This window comes from Eulemur rufifrons, chromosome 18 (genome assembly GCF_041146395.1).
Source record: "Eulemur rufifrons isolate Redbay chromosome 18, OSU_ERuf_1, whole genome shotgun sequence".
In the NCBI taxonomy this organism is placed as follows: Eukaryota; Metazoa; Chordata; class Mammalia; order Primates; family Lemuridae; genus Eulemur; species Eulemur rufifrons.
Genome location: NC_091000.1, coordinates 47772559 through 47796344, shown reverse-complemented (window position 1 = coordinate 47796344; position 23786 = coordinate 47772559). Strand labels below are relative to the sequence as shown.

Here is a 23786-nt window from a genome sequence, read left to right as displayed (position 1 = left end):
TTCCGATAAATTCACTCTTTTTTGTTGCTTAAGGTAATTTGGATAAAGTTTTGTTACCTGTAACCAAAAGAATCCTGAATAATACAGGAGTAAAAAGATCCCACTCATGAAACTCCCAGAGGGCAGAGAATTTTTTAAAATCAAAACTCAAGCTTCATAGGTAGAAAAAGAGCTTTGTTCCTGTTAGAAAACTACTGCCAGGATACCAGGAATAACAGTGATGGGGCCTAGGGAGTTTTCAAGGCGAGGAGAAGGAAGTTTCTCATTCCAAGTCCCCAAGAGACAGAGCAGATTCATCCACTTCCCTCCACGCATTCTGACTGTGTCTTCTCTCCTGTGAAAACCTAAGTTCTTGGACTCCTAATCCATACCTGAACAATGATTAGTACAGGCCAACTCTTTTCAGTCTTACACAGTAGTTAAACAAGAGTGTGTTTGTGGCTGTGAAATCTGAATTACAGGCTTGACATGAACTTTCTACTGAAGTTACCCTTCACCACTATTGAGGTTAGCCTAGTCATCTCTACCCAATTTCCTCACTATGTTTGTTTCTGGATTCACATTGGTCACTGATATTTACTTGGGTAAAACTTGGATTGTTTGCAGTAAAACACACTGAAGCTAAAAATGATGAGACCTAAAGAAGCAGAGAATTCCAGAGAAAAGGATGAAGATATTGAAGATGAAAATGACTATAGCATGATATTTGTTAAGAAATTATAGTTTTGAGCAGTTTTAACAAATGAAAGCATGGTCTAAGAACCTAAAGTGCAGATTACTCAATATCAATCCCATATCTTTACCCCACCCCTCACCCTACTACAATTTATTTTACAAATTCTCATCTCTAAGACATGGTTCTTATAGAATGTATAGAAGAAATGGATTATTTTCCTTCAATGAAGGCAAAATTCTAATATTATAGAGCAGAAACAGCTGCAATGAGCAAATGATAAGTTATCGTACCAAATGTATACCCAGAAATTAGCTGTGCTCAAGAGAAATAGTTGAAACTCATAGGTATGCTAGTTCCAGATTCAGGACCTGGCCCAATTTCCACTCACAAAGCCCCAAGAACACTCACCAGATAAAAGGAATAGTGTGACACTGCATAAAAGGATGAAAGAGGGGTAGAGAAAGGTGATTTTAACTTTCTTGTATAACTTATTTACTTTCAAAATATGCAGAGAATGCAGTAGTAATTCAAGGAACATACAGATACCTGTTAATCAGGAAAAAAGGGGGATAACCCATATAGTTAGCCTAGTCTATTGCCTAGGGACTAATTCCCAAGACCTCAAATTGTCATTTTAGCTCCCCCTACTCTATTATATTTCTTTTTTCACTGGATTCCTCTTTTTCTTAGCAGTCCCTGAGAAGTTTCCAAGAGGCCATGCACAATGGAACACCACCCCAGCCAAGAACCAAGATAATTGAGAGAATCCCCTTCCTCCCATCCCTTACCTATGATGATGAAGGTGATTGTGCAGACCAAGTACTATTTCCAGGTACTTGGAAATGAGAGAAGGCCAGGAGTACACAGCTCAGGAAGAAGGAAAGAAGAAGGGTGCTGATGGCATGAAAATTTGTCCAGATATGAAGCAGACTGAATTAGGGAGGGAGAGGGGAGAAAGGCCAGCAGCTCTCTAGGGCCTCCTTCCTGGGCCTGAGGGCTGAGAGTGCTAAAAGATGCAGTGCAGGGACTTTAAGGTAGGGACTAATGGCAGCTGGTGGGAAGCTTAGGGATGGAGGGAGAAGGAAGCTGCAAAAGGATCTAGAATAATGATTCTACCTGGGCTGGTATTCCTAGAGGGCCCCTGGTTAAGAAATACTTCTGAAATGAGCCACTGTTACTGGTGGGAATATAATTGCTTCCTTCAGGTGTACTGGGACAGAAAAAGCAGAATAGGATTGGAGCTGGACCCTACCTTTCAAGGCAGAACTTACTTGATTTTGATAGAAGAATCCAACATGTGATCTCATCACTGCAGATTGCAAAGAGAGCACTGAAGAGGACTTAGGAACTGCCTGGCATTTCCATCTTCACCCAGGTGGAGAGGTTGAAGGCCCACTACAGAACGGCAGAACCAGTAAAAGTGCAGATGAGGATAAGAATGTGATATAGTCTAATTATCCCATGTTTCATACAAACAGGCACTGACTGAAAAAAGAGGGTAGGTTAATGAGTTAGATTTTCTAAGTTCCTTTGGGATTTCTTCCCATTCTTAAGCACTCACACAAGGCCAGTCTCCTTGTCTTTTCCCATACTCAGCTTGCAGGACTCTTCCTCTTGGTCATAGCCTAACCAAATCCTCTTCAAGCCACAGACTGATCTTGTGTCCCTCACCAGCAAAAACTGAGATCTTTCTCCTTGATCTCTACTTCTTGTCTGAATCACTTATTGTACAGAATCATCTACAGCCTTGCATTGATACTATGTGTTTCCTGGGTATATACCTTTTCTCTCTGTCTAGAGTGGAAGTCCCTAGAGGACAAAGCCCTGACTTTTTAATTTCCCACCACACTTGGCACAGTGCTTTACATGTAGCAGGATCTCAGTGAGTATCTGTTAACAGCAAGGAAAAATAAAAAGCCATAGCAAATGACAAATACATTTCTTGGTAACGTCAGAGAAGTAAAATTTTTTTCTGATGCTCTGCAGCCTCAACATTTCCTCTCATCAACTGGCCCCTGAAATCACAGACTTTTTCCCCTTCTACCATTAATTACCTCAGCTTACCTTTTCTCTTATTTCTTCTTTCAACCTTTCTGTTTCCTTCTGCCAGGAATCTTCTCCTTCAGCTTTCATCTTTTGATTACACTGTTTTTTAGAGTGCCTTTTTACATTGAGGCCCATCCTAGCCTTCTTCTCAAGAAAAGAACCCTGTGGTCCCTTTCTGTCTCTCTATTGGTAGGAAATCTAGTGACATCATAAGTATGTGAACTCTAGCCCCCAATAGAAGTGTAAGATCCTGCCCTGTTCCCCCTGTTTTTTAACTCTTCCATCCAGCATGCGTTTGTTTCCCTTGGCATATATGTGCCCCAAAAGCTATAGCTTGTGCCTTAGATCTAATTTCTAATAGTGACAAGGGTGGAGTATCGTATTCCCATACAATACTGAAGGACACCTGAGAGAGAATACAGAATAATCTGGGAAATAACTGGGAAAGATGTGAGTGGAAACTGGTTTTGTGTTAAAGGTATAGTGGGATATACTACACCCTTCACACTCTACCAGAATGATGTTAAGATATGTAATGCTGGTGAAGGAATTAACAAATAAATGAGTAAATGAAAAGAAGCTAAAAAAGTGGAGGATTCTTAAAAACCTCTGTTTTGTAAATGTTAGCTCTAGGAAGGCAGGGATTATTTGTGTCAATTTTACTTACTCATGTATTCTGAGCACCTAAAATACTGTCTGGCACAAGACAGGTGCTAAATAAATATTTGTGGAATGAATGAATGACTGATCTAGGAACAAAAGGCTCATACACAGGAGGGAGGGTTGGCATATCTGTCAGTTTTCCTCAGTTGACTATTTCTGTTGGGTGTGTATTATACTAACATACTAACAATAAAAAGGATCATAAGAAACTATTATGAACAATTATATTGCAACAAATTAAATAACCTAAAAGAAATACATGAATTCCTAGAAACACACAACATACCAAGGTTGAATCAAGAAGAAATGGAAAGCCTGAATAGATCAATAACAAATAAGGAGACTGAAGTAATAATTAAAAACCTCCTGTCTTAGTCCATTTTATGTTTCTATGATAGAAAACCTGAACTGGGTAATTTTTTTTTTCAAAGAGATTTATTTAGCTCACAGTTCTGCAGGTTGAGAAGTACAAGATCTGGCATCCTATCTGGTAAGGGCCTTGTACTGCTTCAACATATGGCAGAAAGCAGAAGAAAGAGGAAGCCAGTGCATGCAAAGAGACAAAACAGGAGAGGCAGCCTCCCTTTATAACAATTTGCTCTCGTGGCAACTAATCCAGTCCTGAGAGAGTGAGAACTCACTCACTCTCACAAGACTGCATTAATCCCATCATGAGGGTGGATCACTTAAGACCCAAATGCTACTTAAAAGTCCCACCACCTCTCAATGCCTTTACGTTGGCAATTAAATTTCAACATGAGTTTTGACAGGGACAAATCACACACACACCACAGCACCTCCCAACAAAGAAAAGCCCAGGACCAGATGGCTTCAGAGTTGAATTCTACCTAACATTTAAAGAACAATTGATACCAATCCTTCTCAAAATTTTCAAAAATAGAAGTAGAGGTAATATTTCTAAACTCATTTTATGAGGCCAACATCACCCTGATACCAAAGCTAGACAGATTCCATAAGAAAAGAAAATTACGGGCCAATATCTCTGATGAACGTAAGTGTAAAAATCTTTAAAAAATAATAGCAAAATGAATTCAACAACCCATCAAAAAGATCACACTGTGACCAGGTGTGATACATCCCTGAGATTAAAGTTGGTTTAACATGCCCAAATCAATGTGATACATGACATTAACAGAATGAAAGATTAAAAAGCACATGGTCAGAGATAATGAAAAAGCATTCGACTAAGTTCAACATCCACTCAGGATAAAAGTTCTCAACAAAACAGGTATTGAAGGAAATTACCTCAACACAATAAAGGTTAGTTATGAAAAGCTCACAATTAACATCATAATCAAGGGAGAAAAACTGAAAGCATTTCCTTTAAGATCTGGTATAAGGCATGGATGTCCACTTTCTCTACTTATATTCAACATAGTACAAAAAGTACTAACAAAAACAAATAGACAAGAAAAAGAAATAAAAGGCATCCAAATAGAACAAGAAGTAAAACTGTTTGCAGATGAAATGATCCTATACATAGAAAATTCTAAAAAACTTCTCAAAAAAGCCATTAAGACTAATAAACAAATTCAGTAAAGTTGCAAGATACAAAATCAAGAAACAAAAATCAGTTGTGTTTCTTTACACCACCAACAAGCTATCTAAAAAGAAATTTTAAAATCCCATTTACAATTGCTACAAGAAAACTAAAATACTTAGTAGTAAATTTAACCAAATGTGAAAGATCTGTACACTGAAAACTATAAAACATTGAAAAAATAAATGTAAGAGGACACACATAAATGGAAAGATTTATGGATTGGAAGAATTAATGTTCTGAAAATGTTCATGATGCCCAAATGATATACAGATCAAGACTCTATCCATCAAAGTTCCAATGACATTTTCCACAGAAATAAAAACATTTTAAAAATTCATATGGAATCACAAAAGACCCCGAAGAGCTAAAGCAATCTTGAGAAAGAACAAAGTTGGAGGCATCATACTACCTAACTTCAAAATACACTGCAAAGCTACAGTAATCAAAATAGCATGGTACTGGCAAGAAAAGAGACACATAGACCAATGGAACGGAATAGAGAGCCCAGAAATCAATCCACACATTTTCAATCAATTGGTTTTTGACAAAGGTGGCAACAATACACAATGGGAAAAGGATAGCCTCTTTAATAAATGATATTGGGAAAACTAGGAACCCACATGAAAAAGAATGAAATTAGATACGTATCTTATACTATATGAAAAAATAAACTCAAAATAGATTAAAGACTTAAACATAGGACCTAAAACTATAAAACTCCTAGAAGAAAATATAGGCAGAAAATTCCTTAACATTGGCCTTGGCAATGACTTTTTGGACAGGACACCAAAAGCTCAGGTAACAAAACCAAAAATAAACAATTTGGACTACATCAAACTAAAAATCTTCTGCACAGTGACAGAAATGATGGAAAAAATGGACAGGTAACCTACGGGTTGGGAGAACATATCTGATAAGGAGGTAATATTCAAAGTATATAAGGCATTCACAAAACTTAACAGCAAAAAACCAAACAATCTGATTTTAAAGTGGGCAAAGAATCTCAATAGACATTTCCCCAAAGAAAATACACAAATGGCCAATAGAAAAAATGCTCAATATCTCTAATCATCAGGGAAATGCAAATCAAAACCACAATGATATATCACCTCACACCTGTTAGAATGGCTATAAAGATAAAAGATAACAAGTGTTGGCAAGGATGTGTAGAAAGGAGAACCCTTGTACATTGTTGGTGGGAATGTAAATTACCACAGCCATCATGGAAAACAGCAGTATGATGGTTCCTCAGAAAATTAAAAATATGATACCATATGATCTGGCAATCCCTCTCGTGGTTATAAACCCAAGGGAAATGAAATCAGGATCTCAAAGCGATATCTGCGTGCCCATGTTCATTGAAACATTCACAATAGCCAAGCTACACAAACAACCTAAGTATCTGTTGACAGATGAATGGATAAATTAAATATGTTCTATATAAATAATGCAACATTATCCATCCTTAAAAATACCCTGCCATTTGTGACACTGATGAAACTGGATGCCATTAGATTAAGTCAAACAAGCGAAACACAGAAAAATACTGCATGAACTTACTTAAAGTGGATTCTAAAAACGTCAAATACTGAGAAGCAGAGAGTAAAACAGTGGTTACCAGGGATGGAGCGTGTGGAAATGGTGAGATGTTGGTCAAAGAGTGCAAAGTTGCAGTTGTGTAGGATGACCAAGTCAAGAGATCTAATGTATAGCATGATGACTACAGTTAATACTGTATTATACCTTGGAAATTTGCTAAGAGAGTAGATTTCAGGTGCTCTCACCATACACAAAAAGTGGTAACCACGTGAGGAGATGGGTATGTTAATGTAGGAATCATTTCACTGTGTATATGTATATCAGAACGTCATGTTGTACACCTTAAATATATAGTTTTTATTTTTTTTTAAATTTTTAAAAAAGAAACTGCTTGGGATAGAAAGGCCAACTAATTCTGTATACTTTCTCTCCCCTGCATTATCCACCCACAAGAAATACTCCCGATATCTCCGGGTATGTTAAACATACCAGTAGAAACACGCACTTCTAGATACAGCCCTTTCTCCCATCCTCTCATCTCAAAACACTCTGGCGAAGCACAAGGTCTTTAATCTAGGTTATACATTTTTAAAAAACCTAGTTTAACCTAGCAAAGAGACACCCAAAATTTCAGAGACCCAATTCCTAGCATGTTTCAGTTGTTTTACCCTAGTTTCAACTCTCAGATCCCAGGGAGGGATGCCCGAGGCAAGAAACAGAACCCCCATTCCATCGACTGCTTCACAGACAGCCGCAGACAATGCAGCCCAGCAATATGCCCTTTCTGTAACTACGGAATCGAGAGGAAATGAGCGGTTTTAGTAAATCCCACCTGAAGGGGCTTCGTGATCTTCCCAGGGATTGTCATCCCCCACCCCCTCCGCGGGCAAGTGGCGGGCTTCCTCCGACGCTGGGACAAGTACCCGGAGAGACGCTCGCTCGCCCACACTGCCGCCACTGAGGGTCCTCCAGGGGACGCGTGAGGCAGAGGGAGTCTCTCAAGCATCCGCACTTTTCCCGGTCGCGTAAGAAGGAAGTATTCGCCTTCGTTTCCGCCAGCAGAGCAGGCTCCGCGCTTCCAGGAGCCTCGAGGGATCCGCGGTTGAACCCACTCAGCCTTCGCATGCGTCCGGGAGATGCAGTTTCCTGGGTAACTAGGCCATTGTGACCTGAGCAAATGCGCCGGATGTTCCTGTATAGGCCGTGTATTGAGTGACCGGAAAAAAGGAACGCGTGCTCCAGTGGCGCAATCGGTTAGCGCGCGGTACTTATATGGCAGTATGTGTGCGAGCGATGCCGAGGTTGTGAGTTCGAGCCTCACCTGGAGCACTGTTTTTGCGACCAAACAGTATAACTTGAAGACCCCTTCCCTCCTGCCACCATACTCCATGGTTTTTAATGCCTTTGGAATTGTCTTATAGCATTTATTCTTACTGATTTCCTTACAGTTTTTAGAACCAAGCAATGTCATTCAATTACCGATCAAATCCGTTGTGCTGCAGTGACTGACCCTCTATCTCCTCTTTGTCCTGTGAGCCGACCTCAGATAAAGAACATCATCTCTTGCCGTCCTCCTCCCCACTTTGTTCTTATGATCATCGTTTCTCGAATAGCCTCTGGTACACACTTATTAAGTGATAAGTAACTTCCTTGAGATGATACACAGTGAACTCCATTTGAGGACACTCAAAGTGGGAAACTGTAAAGGGTTCCTGCCTGATTAAACTCTGGCTTGGGGGAAAAAAATAAGTACTAATTTCTGACGGACGTTGTCGCCTCCAGTATTTCTCCCCCCTCTCCACCACCACACACACCTAATTTTACTTGATAGAACCAATAGTCATGGAAGATCTAGCTGCTTCTATCAGAAGGTTCTGAGAATCAGAACCTGGTGTCCTCAGACGGCCCAACTGCCTGGACCTGGAAAATGGTAAGTGACAATGAGGCCCAGAAGCCAGAAATCTGCAGAACATTACAAAAATAAGCATATTGTTGTGGGTGGGGTGGGTACGATGTAGGTAGGGATTCTTACTTTAAAATATGCTCCCCCTCTCCTAGAGCATGTGGAACCCGCAGTTTGCCCGAATATAGCTTTTTATCAGATGCTTTCCCAACTCTTCCCAAGAGGGTGAACTGAACCGGGGAATTTTGAGTTCTTTTTCTAGCTTTAAAGATTGCCCCAAACCTGAAAGCACTCGTGTCACACTTGGGACATGTCGCAAAAGGTGAGTGGAATGAATCTGTGCACAGAGAACTCTCTCTTGAGGTATGGATTCCTAAATGTGTCCTTCATGTATCTGAACACGGTGCACTTACAGAGTTATCTCCTGAGGAAGGATAGGGAGGTCCCATTCAGGAAAGTACATGATGGTAATAAAGTGGGCAATTTCTCACTTCATAGCTCTTGCTAAGCTACCAGAGTATCTTAAAAGCTGTCAAAGTAAAATAATCAAATATATATAGTGACTAACGGTCAAAGATTTATTTGTCATTAACGAGGAAATAAGGAGTATGGTAAACTGGTTCAAAAGGCAATAGAAAAGACTGGTGAATGTATAGTCAGTGGAGGGAAAAAGAATGCTCAAATAAGATTGCAAATTTGACTAAAAAACTAGCTAATGTCCTACAGGGATATAGTGAAAACTATGGCCTTTCATATCATTTTTTTCTAAAAGACAGAAGCTAGTTGCATCTTTACTGGGCAAAAATCATTGAAAACTTAATCTTCTACAGGATTACATTTAACTTTATAGAGTCTGTGCCCTAATCAATAGTAAATAGTGACCCCTCAAGGGTTGCATTAACGCAGAGGATCGGTTGACCCTTAAGTGGGCTTGTTAGACAATGCTCTAGCATGATTTTGAAAGGGCACTAGTACTCTTTTGGCCTTAGTTTTAAGTTTTGGATAATTTTTCTTAAGATCTACCTCCTTAATTATTTTATCTCTGTCTCCAGTCAATTAAGGATATTATTGAGTATCTGCAAAAGATGTTAGAAAAATGGTGACCTTTGCCATAAAGAATTGTTATAAACTGGCTTATGCCAATTTTGTGTTATACAACTTTGGGATTTTTTTGGTAGATGTTGGTAGGCAGCTGTAGTAAGACAGTAGGGGATGGTTCGCTATTCTCCTCAACACACTAACAAGTTATAGTGATAGCAGATCTCCAACAAAATTCTGCACATGGTCATTTATTTGGAAGGAAGCAGAAAATGGACATAAAATCTGTTCTCTAGGCTCGATGAAGTTCCCATTTTTTGTTTTTGTTTTCTGTTATTGTTTCTTTTTTTTTCTTTTTTATTTCAGCATATTACGGGGGTACAAATATTTAGGTTACATCTATTGCCCTTGCCCCACCGGAGTCAGAGCTTCACGCGTGTCCACCCCCCAGACGGTGCGCATCGTGCTCATTATGTGTATATACTCATCCCCTCCTCATCCCTCCCATCTGCCTGACACCCAATGAATGTTATTGCTATATATGCACTTAAGTGTTTCTTAACTCCAAAACTACCTTTCATGAAAGCTTTACTTGTGGCAAATACAACAATATTTCAGAGGCAGGATTCAGTCAAACATCAATCAGAGTCAGGAAAACCCAGTAGCAGAACACAGGACTACTGAAAGGTCTATCCTAGGGCACCATCCCTCATGTTAAAGGCCACAGAGCTCATTTAATTCTTGTTCCTTTGGGGCAGTATCTCTTAAATATTTAATTCACATTTGGGGGGAACAACTAATTTACTCAGTGAGACCATATTTTAATAATTATGACAGTCTTTGGTGTTTATCAAAAATAAAGAAAACTGAAGTACTTTTTAGTGGCCACCTCTGCAGTGTGGGTTTCTGTTTATGATGTTAACTAACCACTCTCCAGATTGTGACACCAGAGAAAGGGCCTGGTCCTAGAATCACTTAAAATAATTTTAATGTACACATTTGTATTATACTGTGCAGTTGACTGAATTATTGGTTCCTCTCTACATCCATATGCTTATACTGGGTAGAGTGTTTGTCTTCATTTATAGTAGATTGTATTTCTGGAAATGACTGAAACAATGTCTATCATTCTCTTCTGCAATATGATGGTGACACTTCCCTATCTATAAGTAGAGTCTATTTCCCTTCCTGTTGAATTTGGACTGAGCTTTTAATTCCTTTGAACAATGGAATGCAATGACAATAACATTCTGGGACTTCTGAGCCCAGGCATTAAGAAAATATGTCACCTTCCACTTTTGCCTTCAGGTAGAAGCCAGCTCTCATTTAAGAAGTCCAAATACCTGGAGACTGTGATGCTGTGAAAAGACTCAAGTTAACCACATGGAGAAGCATGGAGAGTAATTCCTTGCCAGCCCTCAGCTATTCCAGCTAGTCTAGCTGAGATATAAAACATGTGAATGAAAATGTCATCTCATATATATCAACCCTAGCAGATGCCACATGGAGTAGAGGGAAGCCATCTCTGTCATTCTCTACCAAAATTGTAAAATCATCAGCAAATAAATGACCATTATTGTTTTAAGTTACTACACTTGGGTGAGTGTTTTAAGATACTACATTTGAAGTGGTTTGTTATGAAGCAATAGATAACTGAAAAACAAAAGTCCCTTGACTTAGGCTTGGCCACTCAACTGTCTTGGCCAACGGAAGGGGTTAGAAGTGACAGTGTGCTTATTTTCAGGCTAGCCTTAAAAGACCTTGACTATTTCTACACACCTTCTTGTATCTTTTAAATTGTCATAAGACAAACAAACCCCAATTCACCCACTGTTCTGAGAAGGAGAATGAGAGACATAAAGAGAAAAGCTGTCTGGCTACATCTGCTGTCTATAGATTGAAGCAGAGCCACCCAGTTGAGACCAGCCTAGATCAGCTGACTTCTCCAACAAACCTGTATGAAATAAATGCTTATTGTTGTATGACACTGAGCTTTAACAGTAATTTTTTAAATGAAATAATTGCTGACTCTCACTCTATCTTTGTTGAAGTATTATAGACATCTTAACAGGATTTCATAATTCAGTTCTTGAAGCGTTATCACAAAGTCATTAGGAAAAGAACAAAGAATGTGTAAAGCATTTATCTTGGTTAATTTTGTCCTGCTATAACAGAATATCTAAGACTGGAAAATTTATAATGAACACAAATTCATTGGTTTATGGTTCTGGAGGCTGGGAAGTCCAAGATACAAGGGGCTGGCATCTGTCAAGGACCTTCTGGTTATGTTGACCCATGACAGAAGGGCAAAGAGAGGTCAAGAGAGAAAATAAGAGGGAACAGAGCTCATCTTTTTATAAGAAACCCACTCCCTGCAATAATGGCATTAACTCATTACCAAGGGTGGAGCACTCATAACTGAAACACCTCTTAAAGATCTCACCATCCAATACTGCCACACTGGGAATCAAGTTCCCAACACATGAACTTTGGGAGACACATTCAAACCATAGAAGCATCATATCACTTTGTCTATATTTTCCCATCAATATTTACCCTATCTTTTCTATAAGATAAAAGGAAAGCAGGCTAATTTCATGCTTTTTGCAATCTTGTGGTCTATAACCTCAAAGCCTACAGGCAATCTCAGGCCTAATGATTCTCTCATCCACCCAGAGAAGTTTTAGCAAAATTTCCCCTATTCCCTTTATAACACAACTTCGTGATAATGCCTTCATTCCTACAAGATGATCTTACCTTCTATCTCACAGAAAAACTAGAACCTCCTTTAATTCACATTATTTCCATCCTCTTTATATGCATTTACAATTCAATTGCATCAGTTCCCAGCTTTAACTGCTTGCCTGATCCTTTTAGAGACGTCTCTCTGTTTGTTAAAGACTACACTCTTGATTTGTACCTCCAAATGCCAAATCCCCATTGAAGATCTAAGCTTAAAATAGAAAATATATAAACACACCAGTCTGTCATCTTCAAATGGACATACACACAAAAACTCTCTGCTTGATCCACACTGCTGCTCTCAAGAGATTGCCCTTTTCACTCCTTCACTTTAACATTTATTTCCAGAAAGAGAAATCTAAATTAATGCCTCTCCTTTTCTTGCAGGCCTCAACCCACAGCAATCTGACGTCCACCCACCATTTGACTAAAACTGCTTTGATTGATGCTACTCAGGTGACATTCTCATGGAGAAAACCCATCAACACTTTTAGATTTTTTCTAACTTGCATTCAATGGTGTTTGATTCTTTTTTTTTTTTCTTTTTTTTTTGTGCTTGATTCTTGACTAATCTTTTATTGATGAGGTTGTATTTTCTCTTGACATCTCCAACCCTCCAGTTTTTTCAGTTCTTCCCTTTCTTCTCTAAGTAAGAGTCTTCTCCCAGAATCAGTCCTTGGTTCACTTCTTAATCTTAGGCTAACTTATATCTATACTGATGAATTTCAGAGATAGATAACCTGCTGAAATTTTGTGTATATTTTTCTATGTATGTTACCACTGAAAAAGGTTAAGAATCATGACTCTATATTGCACAGTCTTCATTGTCTAAATTACATCCATACTAATATTCAGGAGAGCCATCTCCCTGTGCTCCCGATTCTTATCTCTGACTCATTTCTTGATATCTCCCTTTGCACACTGTAGTCAGAGTTCTCCAGAGAAACAGAATCAATAGGGTATTTTATATATATGTATAGATGAATAAGTAGGTAGATAGATAACAAACAAACAGGCATTTATTTTAAGAAATTTGCTCATATCATAGTGGGAGCTAGCAAGTCCAAAATCTGCAGGGTAGACCAGCAGGATGAAGACCTAGGGAAGGGTTAATATTGCAGCTTTAGTCTGAAGGCAGTCTGGAGGCAGAATTCCCTCTTCTCTGGGGAATTCAGTCTTCTTCTCTTAAGATTTTCAGCTAATTAGATGAGGCCTACCCACATTAGGGAGTATAATCTGATTTACTCAAAGTGTACTGATTTAAATGTTAATCTCATCTAAAACACATCTTCTATACCTGCATTTGACCAAATATTTGGGCACCATGGCCTACACAAGTTGACAAGTAAAATGAATTATCACATACAAGTATTTGAAAATTAATATGTTCTAAACTTTACTTACTATTTTGTCCCCGAAGCCTTCTCTTCCCCATGCATCCATTTCTTTAGTAAAAATTGCCACAGTCCTACCACTGAAGGTGGTAACTTATGACCTTCCACATCCCTCTTTTTTACGTGAAACTATTCACTAAATTCCGTCACTTCTACTTCCTTCACTGAGGTTGTCTTTTCCATTCTCTTCCTCACTCAGTTTGTCACCACCACAAGGTCCTTCTTTCTGTTTTTCTAACACCCCCAAGCTCATTCCTGCCTTATGACCTTTACTTTCGGTGTTGCTTGTGCTTTCAAGTCTCATCCTGCCACAAAAATGGTGCTAACATATTGGGATTTTTTTCATCATTTAAGTCAGAGCTCAATTGTCACCTCTTCAGAGAGGCCCTCCCTGACTACCCCTTATTTTGTTAACAGCTTTATTGAGGTATAATTTCCAATTTATGTCATAAAATTCACTAATTTTAACAGTTCAATGATTTTTAGTGAATTTACAGAGTTATGCAACTGTCACTACAAACAGTTTTAGAACATTTCCATCTTTCCAAAAAAGAGATTTCCAGTCTGTCCCTTATGCCCACTTACAGTCAATCCTAACCCCAACCCTAGGCAATCCCTAATCTATTTTCTGTCTCTATTGAGGCAGAATGTCCATTTTCTGGACATTTTGTGTAAATGAAATAATATAATATGTGGTCTTTTACCTCTGGATTCTTTCACTTAGCATAATGGTTTTGAAGTTCATCTATGTTGTAGCATGTGTCAGTAATATGTTACTTTTTATTGCTGAGTAGTATACCCCTTTTGCCTATCCATTCACCAGTTGATGGACATTTGGATTGCTTCCACTTTTTGACTAATGTGAATAATACTGTATGACCATTTGTATGCAAGTCTTTGTGTGACTTACATTTTCATTTCTGTTGGATAGATAGCTGGGAACAGAATTGCAGAGTAATATGGTCAATTTATGATTGTCTTTTAAAGAAAGTTTCCAAAGAGGTTGCTCCATTTTATATTTCCACTGGCACTATATGGGGGTTCCAGCTTCTCCACATTCTCACAAACTTTATTACTGTCTGTCCTTTTTTTTTTGTTTTAGCAGCCATGCAGGTAAGTACTAAGTGCTACGCATTATAATTGTTAACCGAATTGTCCTAATGACTAATGATACTGAGAATTCCTTTCATGTGCTTATTAGCCATGCATATTTCTTCTTTGGTGAAATGTCGATTTAAATACTTTGTCCACTTTTAAATTAAATTGTTTTCTTATTGATTTATAAGAGTTATTTATATATTCAGGATGAAAGTCTTTTATCAGATATATAATTGTCAAATATTTTCTCCCACTCTATGGCTTATCTTTTCATTTTCTTAATAATGATTTTTAAAGCATGAATTGTTTTAATTTTGATGAGTCCAATTCATCAAATTTTGTTTGTTTTATAAATTGTGATTTTAGTGTCATATCTAAGAATATTTTACCTAACTTAAGGTCATGCTGATTTTCTCCTATCATTTCTTCTAAAAGTTTTATAGTTTTAGCTCTTATATTTAGCTTTTTGATCAATTTTGAGTTAATGTTTTGTGTGGTGTGAGGTAAGGGTCTAATTTCATCTTTTCTTTTTTTTTTCAAATCAGTATCCAACTATCTCAGTACCATTTGTTAAAAAAGCAAAAACAAAAGCTATTTGTTTCCCAGCTGCCTTGGAAACTGTGATGAAAATAAATGAAACATAAAGGTAAGGGTTTACTTCTGAACTTTCGATTCTTTTCCATTTGTCTGCCTTTATGCCAGTTCTATATTGTCTTGATTACCTCAGTCTAAGAGTACATTTTAAAACCTGGAAGTTTTAGTTCTTAGCCTTTTTTCTTCTTCTTCTTTTTTTTTTTTTTCCTAAGCTATTTCCACTCTTGTGGGTCCTCTGCATTTTTGTATAAATTTTAAGATATACTTCTCAATTTATGCTGGATTTTTATAAGGATTATATTGAAACTGTATAGTAACTTAAAGAGACTTGCCACCTTACCAATATTGAGTTACATTTGAGTCTTTCAATCTGTGATTATGTTCCATGAACATGGACTATTTCTTCATTTCTTTAGTCCTTTTAAAATTTCTCTCAGCAATGTTTTGTAGTTTCCAGCAAAGGGTTTTATACTTATTTTGTTATATTTATTCTTTAAAATGTTATACTTTTTAACACTATTGTGAATAGAACTGTTTTCTTAATTTCTCAATTTGTTCATTGATAGTATATGGAAACACAATTGATCTTGTATCTTGCAGCGTTGCTTAACTCTTATTTGTTCTATTTGCATGTGAGTGTGTATGTATTTCTTGAAATTTTCTGCATACAGTTTCATGTCATCTGTGAATAAAGACAGTTTTATTTCTTTCTTTCCAATATGTATGGTTTGTATTTCTTTTTCTTTCCTGATTATACCAGCCAGAATATATAGTGTGATGTTGAACAAAAGTGGCAAAAGCAGACATGCTTGCTTTGTTCTCAATTTTAGGGAGAAAGCATTCAGTCTTTCACCATTAAGTATGACATTAACTGTAGGTTTTTCATAGAAGCCCTTTATCAGGTTATAGAAGTTTCCTTGTATTCCAAGTGTATTGAGATTTTTAAATTATGAATAGGGATTGAGTTTTATTAAGTATGTTGTCTGTATCTATTGAGATGATAATGTGTTTTTTGAGCTTTCTGTTAAAATGATATTTTATATTAATTGATTTTGAGATATTAAGCCAACCTTGCATTCCTGGAATGAATCCCACTTGATCATGTTATACAATATTTTCTATATATTGCTGGATTTGCTTTGCTAATGTTAAGTTGATGGTTATTGCACTTAACTTTATGAGATATAACAGTCTGTAATTTTATGTTTTTGTCATGTTTTTGTGGTTTTTTAGGAGGGTAATGTTGGCTTCATTGAGTAAGCTGAGAAATGTTCTCTCTTCCTCTATTCTTTGAAAGAGTTTGTGAAAAATTGATATTATTTTCTCTTTAAATGTTTAATAGAATTCATCAGTAGAGCCATGTCAACCTGAGCTTTTTGTGGTTAGATTTTTAATTGCTAATTCAATTTTTTTACTTATGTCTAGTCAGATTTTCTATTTCTTATTGGATTAATTTCCATAATTTGTGTCCTCTAGGATTTTTTTTCATTTCATCTAAGTTGTACAATTTGTTAGCATAATGTTCATATTATTCCTTTATGATGCTTTTAATTTCTGTGAGATCAGTAGTGATGGCCTCTGTTTACTTCCTGATTTTACTAATTTGTGTCTTTTTTTTTACTTCTTGTTCAATCTAGCTAAAATTTTGTCAGTTTTGTTGGATTTTCCAAAAATAATTTCTTCCTTTCATTGATTTTCCTTATTATTTTTCTGTTGTCCATTATATTGATTCTGCTTTAATTATCACTATTTCCTTTCTTATACTTGCTTTGGGTTTAGTTTGCTCATCTTTTTCTAGTTTTTAAGATTAATGTTTTGGTTATTTACTTGAGGTCTTTCTTCTCTAATATACAGTGTAAAGATACAGGTTTCTCTCTAAGTACTGCTTCAGTGGAATACCAGAAATTTTGATATGTTTTGTTGTTTTTTTAATTCAGCTCAAAATACTTTTAAATTTTTCTTCTGATTTCTTTCTTTATCCATGAGTAATTCACAAAGGTATTAATTTCCAAATAGCTGTTGATTCTTCAAATTTCCTTCTATTTTTAATTTTATTTTTTTGTAGACCAGGGAGGTTTTATTTATTTTTTTATGTATATATTTATTTATTTATTTTGAGACAAGGTCTGACTCTGTCACCCAGGGTGGAGTGCAGTGGCACAATTATAGCTCACTGCAACCTCAAACACCTGGGCTCAAGTGATCCTCCTGTCTCAGCCTCCCAAGGAGCTGGGACAACAGGCATGTATCATAACACTTGGCTAATTTTTAAATTTTTTTGTAGAGATGGGAGTCTTGCTATGTTGCTCAGGCTAGTCTTGAACTCCTGGCCTCAAGCAATCCTCTCACCTTGTCCTCCCAAAGTGCTGGGATTATAGGCATGAGCCACTATGCCTAGCCTATATATTTATTTTTATTGAAAAATTATAATTGCATATATTTATAGAGTACAAAATGATGTTATTATCTTTAAATATGATGCAGAATGATTAAATCAAGCTAATTTGATTTCTGATTTAATTTGATTGTGGTTAGAAATCATACCTTGTGTGATTTCAATAATTTGAAGTTATTGAGACTTGTTTATAAACTAGTATATAGTACATCCTGGAGAATGGCCCTACTGGCCTATAGGAGACAGTTTTTCAGGTTAGTAAGTGCCCCAAACACTGAGTATCTTCTTAGGGCATTGACACACAAGGACAAGTTCCCTGGCCTCTATTGAAGGTTTGGAAACTGGGCTTTTTGAAGCCAATAACATGCCCAGGGAAGTGGGGCCTAGTCAAGAGGGCAGACTTTGCTGGCTTGAACACAGAGAAGTGAGTGACTACAGACTGAGGCTGCTAAATGCCGACAGCTTCTCTTATATTAGCTAGTCCCCCTCAACTCATTCTCTCAAGGGGGAAGCTGGGCCTTCGCTAGCACAGCCTGAGTGCAAGCTCTGCTTTGCAGGGTCCTGGATGGGGAGCTAGGACCAAGATGTTAAAAGACTTGATATTTTTGAGATACTCAGAATTCCCACAATTTCTCCAGGTCATGCAGCAAGTCAAGGGCAGAGCCTGACCCAAACCCAGATCCTCTGACCTTTGCACTTAGCAGTACATCAGCGGTTATTAATATAGTCTAATGTTAAGAAGGACTGCACTTGTATTAATTCTGTGCTGAGAAACAACAGTCAGGAATTTCAGGCCCAGATCTTTAACATGCACAAACTTGGACAAGTCTCTTGACTTCTGTGAGTCCTCAGCTTTCCTGTCCATTAAATGAGAGACTTGTTCTAGATGCCATAGGGCCATTTGAACATCAGCGTACTTTGGTTGAATCCACAGTAATGATCTGAAGTTTGGTCATCTGGAAGGAGAACAAAACCTGATCTTTAGGCCTAGGTGTTGCCTATATACAGTCAATGATGGCTCTGGTTTTGATCAGTGTTTGGTTAAATAGAATGAATCAATTTTCCAGTCTGTTCCTCTGCACAAAAGTTGATATGTTTCACAATCTGCACTAAACAGTTTAGCAAGGCAGGCTAGACTCAAGGAAGGAAATAAATCACAGCAAGTCTCAGTTCTTCTTTTTTTTCCAACATGGCATTAATATGCAGCTTGAAGTCTCAGTTCTTGAGGGAGAAATGGGAATAACAGAGCCTATATAATCTGTATGATTTATAATATTGAGATGATTAATTAATTACAGGGATAATACATGAAAAAATTACTTTTTTAATTTCCACATTTTTAGGGAGGGATAAAGGAAGAAAAGCCAAATAAAAACACAGAGAAATCTAAAAGGATGCAGGTTAATACCCTCTCCATGTTGTGTTGTGATCCCTGTCTTAACAGACCCCATGGTAAGCCCCCTCCTCCTATAACCCAACAATATCTCAGGACATTTATAATCCCCCAAACATGGGGCAGGGGCAGTTTAGAGAGTTCATTGGCCCGAGGCTCCAATGGAGAATATATTTTCTACCACATTCACTCAAATACTCTTGCTGCTGTAGGAGGGGATAACCTGAAACAGCTCAAGGCCTATGAGCAGGTAAATGACACATATTTTCATAAAAATATATTCAGAGACTTAAATGTGCGAACTTTCCCACTTATTCCCACCTCACCCCGCCCCTCCAGGATGAATCCAACCAATTCCACAATTGATCCTGTTGGAAGATACTTGGAAGAAAGAGAAGAGACAGTGTGGGTTCAAGACTGATTAGTTTGAAAAGAAGAAACCAAATTATAAGATGTTGCTCTCTCAGTTGCATCTAATAAGGTGAACAGGCATTTTACTAATTCAGTTCACTATGCTTCTAATAATTAACAAGCTGGCAGGATAGCTTAACAGCCCTATCCTCAAGCCTATACACCTTATGCCAAGCATTAAATTGATGAGTGAATTTTTTGGGGATTCACTTAATGGTAAAGATAGAACTATGCATATGAATCACAAGAACAAGGAATAAGAATACAAAAATCTCTACAGCATAGTTTTAAAGAACTATTTAGGTTATATGTAGTATTTTGAATCCTACTAAACATTTTGTTTTATTTAATATGATATTAATTCCTTAGATTTTAAAACTTAACCATTGACTAACGCATTGTTTGCTTTTTACAAGATAGTATAAAAATAGTAAACATGTTGGAAACCCAGTAAATAAAATTAAGCTTTATAAAATTGGAAACTTACTTCAAAACAATAAACACAAAAAACAACAGTATATATATATATATTGTCAAATGCATTTTTTAGATAGAAAAATTTTAAATGTAATCAGACCACTTAGAATAATGAAAATGGGATATTATCTTAAAGTTTATATGATTCTTTCAAGGTTCTACTCAGGTTTCAATCCTAATCCTTAAATGCTTCTATAATTACAGGGAATAAAATAAATATTTGTTCCCCTGCCTTCTTTCTTTCTCATTAAGTAATATCACTTGTCTTTGTCATGGGTGGTATAGCACCAAAAGCATCCCAGTAGAAAACACAGGAACATTTTAACTGCCTCCCTTTATTTAAAATGTCTAGTTATTTCTGGCTTTCTGGTTTGATAGTCACATCCAGGGCCGAAGTCAAAGGGAAGGTACAAAACTGGAGAATACAGGTATGGAGCCCACTACTCCTCACATGCAAGCAGGTGCTCTGCCACTTGAGCCAGTTGCTTTCTTGTCACAGGCCTTTTATGGCTCCCAATATCAGCTCTCTTTCTCTCTTTTTTTCTTTTCTTTTTCTTTTTCTTTTTCTTTTTTGGTCAGGCTCACCTGGACCCTTTGGCAATTCCATGACTACCAAGGCCTAACTGTACAGGATAGAGGGTGAAATAACTCATAAACATCTGGGGGATGGGCATACTTGTAGCTTTGACTTGGGTAGTACAAAGGCAAAATTGTTACCCAAGCGTTTGTACCCCCGTAATATCTGAAATATAAATAAATATTAACAAAACTCATAAACAGCTTTAGGCAGAAACCCTGGGTCACCTAGCGAAGAAAGGTGGAGAACACCGAGACTTGGGAGGTCATGGATGGAAAGTTCGTCCTTCGTCCTAATTTGACTTCCTGGATGTCGCCACAGAGAAAGGAGATGGACCTAGTTGAGGAGGCTCCACGCAGGACCATTAGCACCCCCCAAATGCTCTTCTTTTGTAAGAGCAGTAGGCCATCATTGGCTACCAACGTCTTGGCCACCTGAGAGGGGGTAGCGGGGCTGTCTCTGCCCGACCCTCGTCCACCCTCCAGTCCCGACAGATTCTCGAGGCCAGAACCGCCAGCAGGATCCGTACCTGCTTGTCTCCCGGGGAAGCCACCAGTTCTGCTGACCAGGTTCTCACCAGCGTCCCAAAGGTGCTGTAGGACCTCAGCTTCCCCAGTAACTGGGACAACAGGAACGTGCCACCACACTTGGCTTCAATGTTTAAATAATTTTTAAGATCTTTAAAAGTAAACTATTTACATAGTGTTGAGGCCAAAACTCTAATTCAGGTTTGTTCATAGAGGTCTTGTTTTGATCCTCATCCTCTCCTTGCTTTTCTTTCTCTTGCTGTATAAGCAACATTTAAAAAATCATGATTTTGGGACTTAAAATGTCATTGTTTCTTTTTGAAAATATAAGAAAATAAATTTATTTTCTCTCTTAAGCAAAAAAAAAAAAAAAAACCCCAAACCCCACATTCTCACTAACTTGCTTTTTCCATGTCATTATATCTTTCTGCTTTCCAGTGTTGAGTTCACTTATATTTAATGTGATTACTGATATTTACATTTAAGACTACCATTTTGCTATTTGTTTTCTATTCATTTCATCTGTTCTTTGTTCTTGGATTATTTATGTGACTTTGTGTTTTTTAATGGTTTCCAGCAGGAGCACTGGTCTTTCTAAAACTATCCTAAAGTTCATAAAGTTTCTAAAGCCATCTTTAAGTGAAAGTCCTAATATATATTGTTTTAGTTAATATTCAGATATAACCATTTTCTAATTTCCATTATGACATTGTATGTATGATATGTTTCATTGTAGGCTATTTTCCATTTATCTCAGCTAGATTTTATGAGATTATCATTCACCTTAGTATTATGGAATTTTATTCTTTTGTATATAGTTATAGATTCTCTTTATTCTACTTGTGTACTTGAAAATTTATTTTAGATTTATTTTACTTGTGTACTTTGACTCTTTCCTACTTTCTTAATTATCTCTTCCAAAACTTTGATTAGATGCATGGTACAACTTCCCTTCTATCCATTTTTCTTAGATCCCTTTTCATAATTCTCAACTATTTGCCTTCATGGATAGTGTTTTAGGTAGTTTCCTAGATCCAACTTCCAGTTTCCTAATTCTCCCTTTTGTTCTATATAATCTTCCATTTAATAAATCTATTTAAGTAAATGTTTTCAAAAAATTTTTTTATTTCCAGAAGTTCTCTTTAAAAGTTTCCAAATATGCTGGAGTTAATTGTTCTATTTTCCCAGTGAGTCACCACCTCTTTCTGCAAAAAGACTATATATCTTTTGTCAAATGCCATCTGAATTATACTGCTCCTCTTTGTGAGAGAAATATATAATTCCCTTCCCCTTTGATAAGAGAATTGACTACAAGATCAGGCATATGATTTGCTTTACTTGATAAAATGCAAGCAGAAATGATACATATTCATTTGTAAGCAAAAGATCAAGAGTCAACTTAGTTTTTAAAATCATTCTTCTTCCCTGAGAAAGACAGTGTTCTAGATAGGAGCTGTTTCTTCAACATAGATTCCAGAATAAAGAGATAAGTAGGAAATGGCCATAGCCAAGCTATAACTAGTCTGCAATATTAGTGAAGAATAAGATTTGTTATAAACCACTGGGATTATTTTACTAAGCATCAAATAACCCACCAAAAGTTAACTATTAATAGTTTTTGTTCCCCGATCCTATTCTCAGACTTTATTTATTTAAATGTATTTAATATAGATATTTTGTAGTCTGTTTGCAGTAATTTTGATATATGAATCTTTATGCATTTGTTTCTGCTGACACTTTTCTCTTAGTTTTTGCTCTTCATATTTATTCTACAATTATATCCCTTTAGGGTTTCAGATTTGTGTGGGAACCTCCTGTTATATTTAATGTTCCCTAAATTTATCTTCATTCACCTATACACTATGCATTCTCCAAAGCAGAATCTCCAGGACTGAAGTGGTGGGTAGAAGCCTACAGGATAATACTTATTTTTTGCCCTCATTTTCTTCTGGACTTTGATTTTACCCCTTTTGTGGGTCCTAAGGACTATCACTTTTATACCAAACCAATATACTTAAATTTTTATCCAGAGTTAGGTTGTTTCAATCTAGAGAATGTATACAATGTATACAGTATTTATTCCACAAAACAGCAAGGAATACCTAAATTTATAAAAGATTCTCATTTACTTTAACCCAAAATTTTAGTTAGTGCAATATGGAGGATAGTATTACTAACAAAATATAATCCATCTGGTTGCAAATATGGAAATCATAATAGCTATTTTTTCATAGAATCCTAAAATAAAGATCTAATACAGATTTCCCTACCAATCTGGACAATAAATAGGGAATTCCCTACTTATTGTCTCACAATTGTTCATTTGATCGTCTACCATTGCTCATATTGCAATTCCCTAGTCTCCATGGGAATCTAGACATAACCACTTGCTTTCCTCTTATCAGTATTTTATTATTCTCACACTTCAGATTGTCTCTGTTTTCTGCATTTCACCCTATTAGATGTGTCTGCTTTCTGACTTCCAAAACAACTGCTTTTACCCACTGTATTGCTACTCTATTATCTTTACATTTTTCTGTTGATTGCTATTTAATTCTGTTACTATAATTTTAATGTGAATTATGAGGGAAAAGGAGGAGTACATATGTTTTTAGTCTTTCCTCTTCAACTGTCAGGCTTTTAATTTTATAGAATAAAAGTAATACTGTAGAAAGCAATATAGAAACTTAAAGAATATTATTTTAAAAATATTTATTTTTGTAGAGTGATTAAGGCACATGTATTATTT

At 36.8% G+C, this 23786-nt stretch overlaps 1 non-coding gene across 1 annotated transcript; it reads left to right on the top strand.

The window, feature by feature from the left end:
* The first annotated feature begins 7723 nt into the window (after positions 1 to 7723).
* TRNAI-UAU (transfer RNA isoleucine (anticodon UAU)) lies at positions 7724 to 7817 on the top strand. The gene is made up of 2 exons: positions 7724 to 7761; positions 7782 to 7817. It is a non-coding gene; the product is annotated as a tRNA-Ile (tRNA).
* Positions 7818 to 23786: the final 15969 nt, after the last annotated feature.